Raw genomic sequence first — 12,484 nt, 5'->3', positions numbered from 1 at the left:
CGAAAAACATGTTTGGACATAATGTAATAAAAACTAGTTTAACTAGTGTGTGGCGTTATGCTCCATTAACCCGGCATTTTGTTAAATCAATGTTTTCCACAAAATGACAGTTTTACAAAAAACACAGTGACGATGTTGCAGCTTAACTCACTCTTGTTGTTTTTTTAATCACAATTGGATTATCTCAAACGTTTTTGAGTGATTTTTTAATGAAGTAGGTGAAAGTAAAGTTTATTACTGGCAGGAATTTAAGTGAATTAATCCAATTTATATTTAGGTAAGCGGTTGAAAAGTAATACCATAGAGACCAATAAAATGTACATTAAGAAGTGAAATATGGGAAACATTTCATATAATTTCGTAATAAATTACGGGGCTTGAAAGCGCATGTGTAACAATTTATTGCATTGGCTCTTTATATACATCACTAAATTCTTATAAATTCACATGGTGAACTAACATTCTTTGCAGAGGGCTAGAATAATCACATGTTATATACATAAGAAAAGTTACATGATTATACCCTGAAAAGGGTATATTAAGTTCGTCACGAAGTTTGTAACACCAAGAAAGAAATGTAAGAGACCCTATTAAATATATACATAAATGATCAGCATGATGAGCTGAGTTGATTTAGCCATTTCCGTCTGTCTGTCCGTCCGTCCGTCTGTATATACGCGAACTAGTCTATCAGTTTTTGAGATATCGATCTTAAATTTAGCATATGACCGTTTCTCACCAAGAAGCTGCTCATTTGTCGGAATGTGCAATATCGGACCACTAGCTGTCATAAAAATAGAACAATTGGAATCATGGGCTTGCATCGAAAACTTTTTCATTTAACGAGATAGCTTCATTAGATTTGGAACGAATTATTACAAGCTGAACGATCGGAACCAGATTTTTCTAAGGAACCTTTGGTATTTGTGAAGGGTATTAAAGCTTCGGTGCAACCGAAGTTAACGTCTTGTTTTGAAAATAAATAGCTTGTTTACATTGGATTTTTATTTGTGTGTTAGCGAAGAAAAAATACACTAAGAATATAACGAACACCCTAATATATGGTATATATTAAAACTGTTACACTTAATGTGTTTTCCCGGTGTATAAAATTATCATTAAAATTTATGTATTCTCCCACTTGCCGCTCCTTTATTATTTTTTCACTATTTAATGATAAATTTGATTACATACAACGCTTCCTTTCAGTTCTTTTTTATTAAGCTGTTTCAAAAAATAAAAATAAAAAATTAATTCGGCTTCTACTTGCTTACACCGATTATATAATCATTGCCTCCACAACGTTTTTCCTTTATTTTATGATGTTTATTATTTTTGTCCTGTCGTCACTTTCCTGTCTATCTATGCAAATTTGCCGCATGCCCAAGGCATTCTTCTGCATTCAATTATGTTAAGCTTATTATTAAATTTGCTTCATTTTGAATATTCAATGAATGTGCGATACAATTCACGGCTTAGCAGAAAAATTATGTTCACCCGCTTATATAATCGTACAATATATTTCTCCTGGTTAAGAAAAAAGCTTTAATGTTTTATGATACTTTTATTTAAATAATATTCACTGATAACATTTTTTAATTCTTGAGTTCCTACCTACTTTAATTTTTTTAACCAAAAATTATAAATAAATACCAAATTCAAATACAAAAATGTTTTAGTCCTTGTAACTTCAAGCTTGAAAGATTAGAATCTAAAAAAATTATTTATGGTATTTAATTTAGTAAAATTCAATTTCAAATATTTCGCAGAAGTTTGTTGAAACACTCGTCTTGTCAAAATTGTATTATTTGCCCGATAGAGCGCATAGCATCCAAAAACATGGATTGATCGAATTTTCGACAAATCGCCTATGGCAAAAACTCTCATCCCAATTGTTGATTGAGTTTGCAAGTGCACGATATTTACAGCGGCTTAACAGAACGGGCTGGTGTAAATTGCCCGTGAGGGTATTTCGTGATTTCAGTTGGTTGTTATCCACGTATTCAGCATGTATTCAGTACATACACTTTATATAAGTGTGAAATACATAAACCAAAGCATTTATTGCACATTAGCAAGCTAACGGCTCGTGTTGGATTTTCACGGCTGATAACCACGTGTATACCATATATCTCATGGTTGTACCATATTCATCAAACCTCTTATATCAAAACTGCACCTGCGTGTTCACACGATGTCTAATATTTGTGTTGAATTTTTGTTCTTAAATTATATTAAAGCAAATATATGGGTACTGCGCTGGAAATGGGTTTTTTTTATCTGCATGAGAATTTTACTTTATTTTAATTAAGCTTTATATATATATTTTACATCGGAACAAAAAATTTCAATTGCCCTTGTAATTGTTTCGAAGACCACACAAAGAGCTTAATTGAAAAATCAATCACTATTTTTCACATGAATTAAACAATTTTTAATCGTAAAAAGAAAAATCAAAGTTTTTCAAATGAGTTTTTATTGAAGTGCGGTAATTGCGTCGAAGTTCAAGAGAAATATTTTTGGGTTTAATGGAATATTACAATTTATTATTTGCACTTTTATTCCAACTGTGTTAATTTTTTTTATTTTTGTCTTTACACGTGATTCATGATGGTTGCTGAAACTTTGACAGAAGATCTCGAGTTTTGTGCATAAAATGTTAACTTCTAAAATATTCACCTTGACTGTCAATTTCGGCATGTTGGTACATCTTGTTAATCAGAACTGAAAGCAGTAGAAATGAATATATATATGTATACACATAGGTATAAGACATTGAAGAAATGACAAACGTAAGAACAAATTATCTTAATATCATTTGAGCAGCAACGCGGGATTTTTTCAAATTAGTTGGAAAATCTGTTAGTCTGTTTTCGAAGACTTATGGAAAGTTTTTTCTTATCGCGATCTAAGATTAGACACAATTTATAGTAATGATTTAGCTGAAGAAAAATGTTAATCAGTGAATTATATATCATTTATTGATATATAGGCAGGGTTACGAAACTTTTATTTCAAAAATTTTGTAGCAAAAATTATATTTTATAGTTTTACTCCCAATAGCGGAATTAAAGATTAAAAAAAAATCTAAATTTTTCTAAATTTTTAGATTACATTAGATTTTCAGTTTTTAATTCAAGATATTTGGAAGTAAAAATTAAAACAAAATAAAAATTTTATTTTTTATTTGAACGTGTAAGTTTTCATGATGGATTTGAAATCTAATAATAATCACATCATGGATTTGCAAGCGAATAAAAAATATATATGTATGTACTTACACTTGCTATGTATTGTATAAAAAAAAAAACTTTTCAATTATATTTAATTTTTCCTTTTCTCTGCTAAAACAATTCTAATAATTTAGTTTTAAATTGCAATGCAAATTTTAACAAAAATAAAAAACACAGACACAGACATATGTAATTAGATTTCTATTCTAAAGTGTTAAGTTAGTAGTCAAAACTTCGTTGCTTGCCGCATCCACTACATATTCGCACTTCACAAGCTAAACGCTTGTGGCGAAATCTCTCATTCCAGTAGGAGAACTTGCGGGAAGGCATGTGAGCAGTGTTTTAACAAAATAGACAAAATGGTGCCCGTGAGGATTTTTCATGTTTTGTAATTGTCATATATGTAGATATTATATATATATATATTCGCACGAATACTACAAGTATATACACATATGTAATAAATGTGGATGCAAAATTATATGTATATCGCACCAATATTGCTCAGTGTCGGAGTTTTTCAAATCGTTTTGGTTTCTACTGGCGGATAATAATGTTTATAAATTAGTTATCTATTGCAGCATATATGTACATATACATATTTTGCTGGTGTTAATGTGCCACCGGGGCTTTATTAATGCTGTCAACACTTCAACGCACGCGTAAGCTCGAATTAATACGAATTTTAGCTAAAATTATTGGAAGTACAATATTATTGAGTACTATATACTTGTATAAGTATTATACCCAATGATTAGGTTTATACAGTATTTCGCAGTATTATACTGTATTTATTTTCGACCCAAATATTGCATACTGCATTTTTTCCCAAAATACTGTATTTGTACACACAACATTGCAAAAAAATTTGGCAACACTATTTCGGCTTCCACGCTAAGAAGCTTCTTTATCTGTTCTCTTTTCTGCTTTTCATTTATAGAAACGTAATTTTTAACTGAGTTCTTTGTCTTTTTGCGAACGTTTTACGAACACGCGTCACTTGGAATTTGCTCTTATTATCATTATTGTTAAGTTAGAAGGATACAAATTGTCGAAGAAAAAAGTTGAAATCACATTAACGAAAATTTTCATGAAAAGTATACATTTCTCAAGTCAGCGAAAAGTGAAAGTGATGTGTTGTGCAGAGTATGTAGAGGCAGAGAACGTATATGAATGAATGAATTACGTTCTCTGGTAGAGGTACATTTTCAATTGCATGTGGTGGAAACGCGGATATTTTTCATCATATCATAGCAATAAAATATATGTATATGTTAAAAATGCTTTAAGTGCTGCATCTGCCCGCATGGAAGTAGTTGTGGACATATCATGTGATAAACGCCAATTATGGTTTCCAGTCATCGAATTGTGGCATCAAAAATTTTTAAAACGTGTTTTCAAATGAAGAAAATTTCGTATTCCCTTAAGAAACGCCAGGCAATAGTCGTTAACGTTGTCGCACCGCACGCCCAACAATTGCCCGAACAAAATTTTAAACAATGTCATTTTGTATCAATCTACACTGATGCATCGAATCGTGGCAATATTAAACTTTTTTCCGTGATCGTGCGATATATTGTTCCCATTGCTGTTATACGTGTTAGAATTTTGAATTTAGTATAAGCAGCTGGTGAAACTTCTACAATAATATCCGAGCTCATAGAATCTACCTCCAGTAAATACGGTCTAAAAAGGGACTAGTTCACATATATACAGACAGACGCACATGGTGATGATTGATTACTTAGCTCGTCTTACTGATCATTCATTGTATATATATGTATAAATTATATGGTTTTGGACGCTTTTTCCTGGGTGTTACAAACTACTTGGCAGACTTAGCATACCCTTTTCTGAGTATAAAAATTAGAGAACATAAATATGTATTCGCCCGTATTGACTACGGTGCAGGGTGCTTAGAAGCATCCATCTGTGTATTTACAGGTGAAGCGAAATTTAAGGAAGGCGCTTGAGTCATATAACAATATATGAAGGTTAAAAAAACATATTATTATAATTATTTATAGGAGATAAGTGTCTGAAAATATTATGCCATTCTCTAATCTACTTCTGAATCATTTAAACCAATTTTAATTATGAAATACCTAGCACACATTTCCAACTCAGAACTGCTTTAAAACGCTACCGATTTCTGTTGAATCGTAATTTTTATTAATTTTCTAGTTTCAGTAGTTCTTTGGGCTTCAAAAATGCATACTTTAAAGTATACCCCATAAAAGAGTTAACAGGGGAAAACATAATATTACTACATGTTTTCATGGGATGCGCTTTATTTTTAAAGGCATTTCTGTAGAAGTTTCTCTGTACAATTGTTTAAAATGGCTTCATATACTGTAAGTTTCATAGCGGTGTTGTCACACCTGTTGCATTGTCCACAGCCATTTTTTCCAACACTCTCTTCAAACAACAGGATATTCCCCTTGACGAAAGCCCCCATTATTCTACGTACTACAATGTGCTGTGCAGTTACGCCGCATAAATGGCTACCACATTCGACTGCCTGCCAGCCTTTTGAGTTGAACAACATAATTTAAGTGTTTATTGTTGTTTTTTATTGCCATTGTTTAAAATGAAATTGAAACAAAAATATTTCAAGAGTAACTGACAGTGACGTTAGGGTAGGAATGATGGGAGTATGTGGTATAAGGATAGCGGTGAGAACAAGAAAAGGGTTTTTGTCAATTGTGTGAATGAATTTCTATCCTAAGTTGTAGCGTTACAGCCTTTTGCAGCTATTTCATACACAATGTAATCAGGCAATCGGCAATTATATTAATAAGCAATGAAAATAACTGGAATTTTTTAATTTGTGATTTTTCTGTCACAATGCATTAAAAAGATAAATATTAACTGTAATAAGCTATGACATTCATAAATTTTTAATACTTACATACATATATGATTGCATATTAAGTTTCCAAAAATCATTAGATTTTATTGTTTTATATATATGTGAATTATTAAATTCAAATTGACAAGTTGTAAGTTAACACATATGTAAGTATGTATATTTATCCGCCACATCCACCAATTTCCGGTGTTCTATTGGTGGCATTTCACCATCGTGAGGCAAGTAAGTCAGGTCGTCTGAAGAGAACTTTAGATCAATATATGAACACGTACTTTTCTTGACCACTATAGCTATTCTCACCTTGTGTGATGCAGTCGAGAAGTATATGCCCCACGTCATCTTCTCGAACCTTTCGTATAATATATCCTCGAGCGACTTGCTTATTTGGAGGATGTACTTCTGGCTACTATCCTCCTTGCCGGAGTTGATGACCTTCAGCACCCTCCAACCTTCCGTTGGCACATCAGGATTTTGTCTTCTGAGGAGTCGCATGCCATTCTCCAGTTTTACCGTGCGATGTATGGGAACCTTCGCCTTCGGAATGAAAAGAATGTTCAGCGCCCTCCCTTGCCTTGCAGCTTCGCAACAACCCTTATCGTAGGAAATTGATCCCATTAAGTCAGCCCGCACCATCAAACGTTGGCATTGGGATGCCCGGGATTCCATCCAATCTTGTGAAAAGCGCATTTTCAGATCTACCGCTTTCTATTTCTCTTGCGTAATTTGTCCTAGGAGGTCCTATCTTGCTGGCCGTCACTGTCGCCCTAGACGTTGATGGCTTCTTCCGAAAGCTCGATTTTCAATTTGCAATGCCAATATCGGAATTAAAAAATTAAATTTTTAATCCAAATTTAGCGCAAAGCTGGTTGGAAAGAACTGTGTAATCGGCCACCAATATATCATTAGAGAAAAATAAAATTCAAAATATATGTACATTCGTATGTGCAAATAAGCTATGACATACATTCACATAACCCTCAATTCCCAATATACATAATTGTTATGAATTTTGTTAATTTTTCTGTAGCTGACAGACATTTACATAATTATATTATAAATATTATGTGGTTGACTGATTTGCGTTATTGAAAATCAGAAAAGGTTGAAAATGCACACAAACTCGGCGCGTTGCTCATTCAATTATTTAATATTATAAGAAATAAAATGATTGTATACATGGCAACTCATGAATTGAACCCAACGAGTAGAAATGCAAATTTGCATATGAAATATATTTGATTGATGAAACCAATATATTTTCACACCAAATATCAAGAGTGTTCAGTGTTATATTTGAACCAATATTCTTTGTTGGAAATGGACTTTACGTTTGTCATAAATGCATATCATATACATATGTATTTGATATGACGTAATTTGCCAGACGACTCCGGATCCATATTTATAGTGAACATATAACTAACAAATAATATGTCACTTCTTTAATAGAAGCTATATACAAGTAGTTTGCAGCATAACAACAAAACTTTAATTAGCTTAGCTTCTACCACTTTGCCGTTATAGATTATGAAAGCTCATAACTTTCATGCCACCATAAAGACCATCCTGCATGATTTCGCACTAATTTACGCAGGACGTCTCAATTGGTAGATTGATTGTTTAATGACATTGTGGAGTATTGTGTATGCTTCATTTATTTATTTACATATGAATTCAAGTGAAAGCTATGTCATTATTGTTATATCAGAAAATCATAATTTGACGGCTGTCATTAGTGTAATTATCGAATGTTATTTTGAGCATGATTGCAAAACTGGAAATCCTTGATGACATGTGAGAGAGTCGCAAAATAATGAGAATGCCTTATTCCTGCAGAATATATGTACATATAATATATACATTGATACACACACGCTCATAATAAGTGGAATAAAGGAAACAGTTGTTTTCTACAACATTGTCGTTACATAATTTCTAGTGTAAATACTAGGTTAGGTTAGTTTATATTATATGGCTGATGCCCCAGCATGGCAGGGGAACACACTTAGACTGTTATATACAGTGCTTAGTAAAGCCAGACGAAAAACTCCTGAAGTTGGATATCAGCTATCGACAAAACATCCTGGACCTATCACAAATCTGCTTAGGTGTTTTATTTCTATTTCCGTTTGGATGTCTAAAAGTATGAGATCCGTGGTGCTTTTGCTTTGATCTGGCAAAAGCGGAACCTTAGAGGAGGAAGCGTTGAGATGATTCTAGCTCATCTCTTTTCAAACAGCTGATAAAGCTGGCATCCGGTAAGATTTTCAATATCCCGATCCCGATGGAACAGTGTCCAATTAAAGCTCTTACACCCATTGAAAGGTGGACCTTGCTGAGAGCGAAGCGTTCTCTATACCACTTACGATTTACTTTTGTTAAGGACTTTGCGACTATATAGCTGCTGGTAGTTGACCAACACTGGCTGAGCTGGTCTGATGCCCAATAGTTCAGCAGTGAACCACAGAGAGTCAACGGTTCTAGTAACCGCTTCCGTCAAAACTTTGTTGAATGACCCCTCGATATCGAGGAAAGACCCTACTGCAAAATTTCTTGTTCCTTATGGTCCTCTCGAACCAGGAGGCAAGAGTATGAAACGCAGGGTTAATTAACGTACCTTTTCAATAGGCATGCTGTACCCTTAAAAACTGATATATTGGAATACAACCCCTTAAGTGCAGATCAATCAAAAATTTAAAATTTAAAATATTATTTTTTGATTTGAATGAACGCGAACAATGTTGATTCTAAAACAGAGTACTTTTTAATTCTTAATTATATGCTTGAAATTAAAATTTCTTTACTTTTCAATCCGGTAGTTGACATTAAAAATTGATTTTAATTTTTGATATAAAATGAGCTTTGTTTTTAATCCAGTAAGTAATTATATTTTTTATTTTATTTTTTAATCCGGTAGTAGTAGTACATTTTTTTTATAATCCCAAATGTGGGATAATAGTTCAAATGTTTATTCAATTATTTTATTAATTGCAGCCCAGTTGATACCAGCCAGTCGCACGAAAGCGTTACATCTTGCTGCAGTTGCGCTTGTATAATACCCCCCGATCCAGGGGTCTTGAATGGTTTGAATGAGCTGATCGCCTGTGTAAGGTCACGTTCAATCAGAAGGATCGAGAAGGTTTTTGGACTTGTAGATCTCGAGGTAGATACAAGGCCCAATCGAGGGGGGGTCGAGGACATATTGCTTCCACCGGGCTTCCATATCTAATATATTGTATTGTATGTATAGTATACGGATATTTAATTCCAAAATACATAAATATTTAAAGTCTCCTCGATTTTTCTAGTAACGTGAAGAACTCGTATTTACGCTCTAAATATTTGGTGTATTTTCCATAAAATTAATCAACTTTAATTATTTAATTTTTAGAATTTATTCTATTAAACCAAATCTATTCTAGTCCAATCAAAAGTTTTAACAAGCACACATACATACTTATGTACATAAAACTGTGCTGCTACACGCATTTGGTGTGCGGAAATTAATTTGACACAGAGCCAAGTGCACTAAATTATTCTGCTTTATTGCTCTACAACTGCAATTGTTGTTTTCAGTATTATCACCAACTCGTCTAATTAGCTGAGTACCAGTATACTAACATACATACATATATACTCACATACAAGCGATGCAAGCAAAATTGCTGCTGTAGATATTTTATGGCGTTTGTATTGTGCAATTTTATGCTGACATGCATGATGTTGCCATTTAAATGAAAAAGCGCTCCAATTGTCGCGTTTTGCCATATTCAGCCACAATAATTTTCTCCAATTAGCTAAACTCATTTTCCACATTTTCCTTACATCACATTTTCTATTTAATTATCTACATACATACATTACATGGATTTGCGTGCCAGAATTTCTTCAAACCCTTTTAAGGAGCCGAGGCTGAAACATTTCTTGTACAAAAATTTTTTGCTAGTGTTGGTGGTGAGACCTTTTGAATGTCTGTATCCGTCCATCCTCCGTGTTTAAAAGGGTTGAAATCGGACCCCAAAAAGCACCTCAAAAGAATTAACTGCTACTTAGCCCTCTTAAAAGAAAATCCTTTCTTCAGCGTTTTTCTTCAATTTTGATTCATCTTTTTATTTGTTTTTTCGACATTTTTAAAAACACAAATTAAATGTTATAGTTAGAAGAATTTTATGGGAAATAAATTCCTGTTATCTGTTGTTAATTACCAAAACAAATATTCTTTATAAAGTTCATAATTTGTAAGGTTTGTAAAACGTTCTTTCACATCAAATATTTCTTAAGTATCTTCAATTCAAATCATTACTTAATTTATTTTTTCCATTTATATGATAACTCTTTTCTAATAAATCCACCAATCTTTTTTTTTAACCTAATTAACTTGATCTATCTATATTATCTTTATTTCACCCCATATCTCCCAAAATCGTTTATCTTACCAAATCTACTAAATTAAAAATTACAAACAAATAACATCTCATTTCTTTCAATATACTAATTCATTTGATTTTATCGAAATTGAAAATATGGAAATTGTCCTCAAGAATATTTATATATATATTGCTTCTCTGTTTATTTTTGTTTTCGAATAATTATTAAAAATAGCAAAAGGAAAGGATTTAGATTTGAACAAATATACAAATATGATTTGAACTAGATAAGTATAATATTAAATTCTTAATTTTTATTATACTACCTACTAATCATTTTAACACATTTGTAATTGGTGCGAGAGCATTAATTGATATTGAAAATATTAATATCGTTAATATTGTCACTTTGTCACTTCAGCATGCAAAAAAACAAACATATATACATACATACATATATATCATATAACAAACATATGTAAGAAGTAGTGGAGCTGAGTGACAGATCAGTGCATTCGGTGGAGTGTGAGAAAATTATTAATAAATGAGAAAAATAAACGTAGAGAGTGGTGGAGCAACAATTAAAAGACACACCTATAAACACTCAATTTCTACACCAAAATCGGAGAATGTATTATTAACATTCTCTGCCAGAACGAGTTCACTTTTGTTTATGTTAATATTTTTTCTGCTCATCTCAGCATGCTAGAATTAACATTGCTTTGTTTTGCATGCAACAGCATGAATTTGTAAACCGCAAATGCTGCCCCTATTCGTGTCAATTGAAGGTAAACAACTATTGGATTCCAGCGAAAATTTATTGCATGCGTTGGAGTAGTAGAAAATTTGTTATTAAATCGAAAAACTATTGGAAATAAAATATAATATAATATAATAAAATATAAAAAATAAATTGTAAATCGCAAGTACGTAAGTACAATATATTGCAATAATTAAATGTGTTCAAATGATTTGAGTGAATAAAAATGTAGAAAAATAGTGTTGTAAGAAATATCAAATTTTATTTACCATAAGTGAAGTTAAAGTGAAAATGTTTTATCAGTAGAATACCAATAAGTGTGTGATGTGTAAAAATGAATGTAAATAAAATCTAAATGTAAAAAATAATCTGTAAAAAATAAAACAGCGAAAATTTGAGCAAGTGTGTAAGTAAAACGGCAAATAAGGATAATATGCGTATTTGTGAATAAACGCATAGGATAATTTAAAAATGTAATTTGGGGATAATCTTACATACCTGTATTTAAATGAACGGATTGAAATTTATTTTTGTAAATAATTTCGCTGAAAAGCTTGAGCAAAATGCTGATATAAATATTGGCTCTGAAATGAAAATAAAGCGTAAAAAGTTGGTACCGCCCATCATTCAACATACTTTGTCACCTCGCTGTCTCTGTGGTTTGGTGGTGTGATGTGGTAGACTTATTAAAAAACTACCAACAGCTACCTAAATAAGTTTTTTTTATATGTTTCCGTTCAAAATATAATGAGTTTTTGGGCACTCATCAGGTATGCTATCAGTTCAGTTGACTGTTTTAGTGTCTATTATTATGTGCTCGGATCCGTGGAAACGAGAATATTTGCTGTGTGTCGCTTAAAACATATGTAGGTGTGAAGTAGTTGAAGCGAATCCTGGTTCTCTTATACCATATATAGTGAAGATTTTAAAAAAAAAGTGTCTAAAATTTTGTTGTGTAGAGTTAGCAACTACTACGTATATATTTCTCAAATCTAAAATCTTAAAACAAATCAAACAAAAATATAAATTTTCTGCAAATCAATTAATTCAAATGATATTTTACTGTTATAAATTTTTGTAACAATCCCCTCAATTAACGAGTACTTAAAAGCTCTTTTAAACTTATTTCTAGTGCGCTAATTACCACTTACGTACCCTTAAGAGTTTCCGAAAGATTTGTTGTTTTTCTGAATGTTATTAAAAGACTCAGAAAGTTAAATATGGCCAAATGCAATTTAGGTAGTGTGCGTTT

The 12,484-nt window shown here is 32.0% G+C and overlaps 1 protein-coding gene across 1 annotated transcript in view; it reads left to right on the top strand.

The window, feature by feature from the left end:
* kairos overlaps positions 1–12,484 on the top strand; it is a 278,053-nt gene that overhangs the window by 176,803 nt on the left and 88,766 nt on the right. The window lies entirely within an intron of this gene.

This window comes from Bactrocera oleae, chromosome 5, assembly GCF_042242935.1.
Source record: "Bactrocera oleae isolate idBacOlea1 chromosome 5, idBacOlea1, whole genome shotgun sequence".
Taxonomy (NCBI): domain Eukaryota; kingdom Metazoa; phylum Arthropoda; class Insecta; order Diptera; family Tephritidae; genus Bactrocera; species Bactrocera oleae.
The sequence above is the reverse complement of the archived record's forward strand: the minus strand, read 5'-3'. Positions and strand labels throughout refer to the sequence as shown.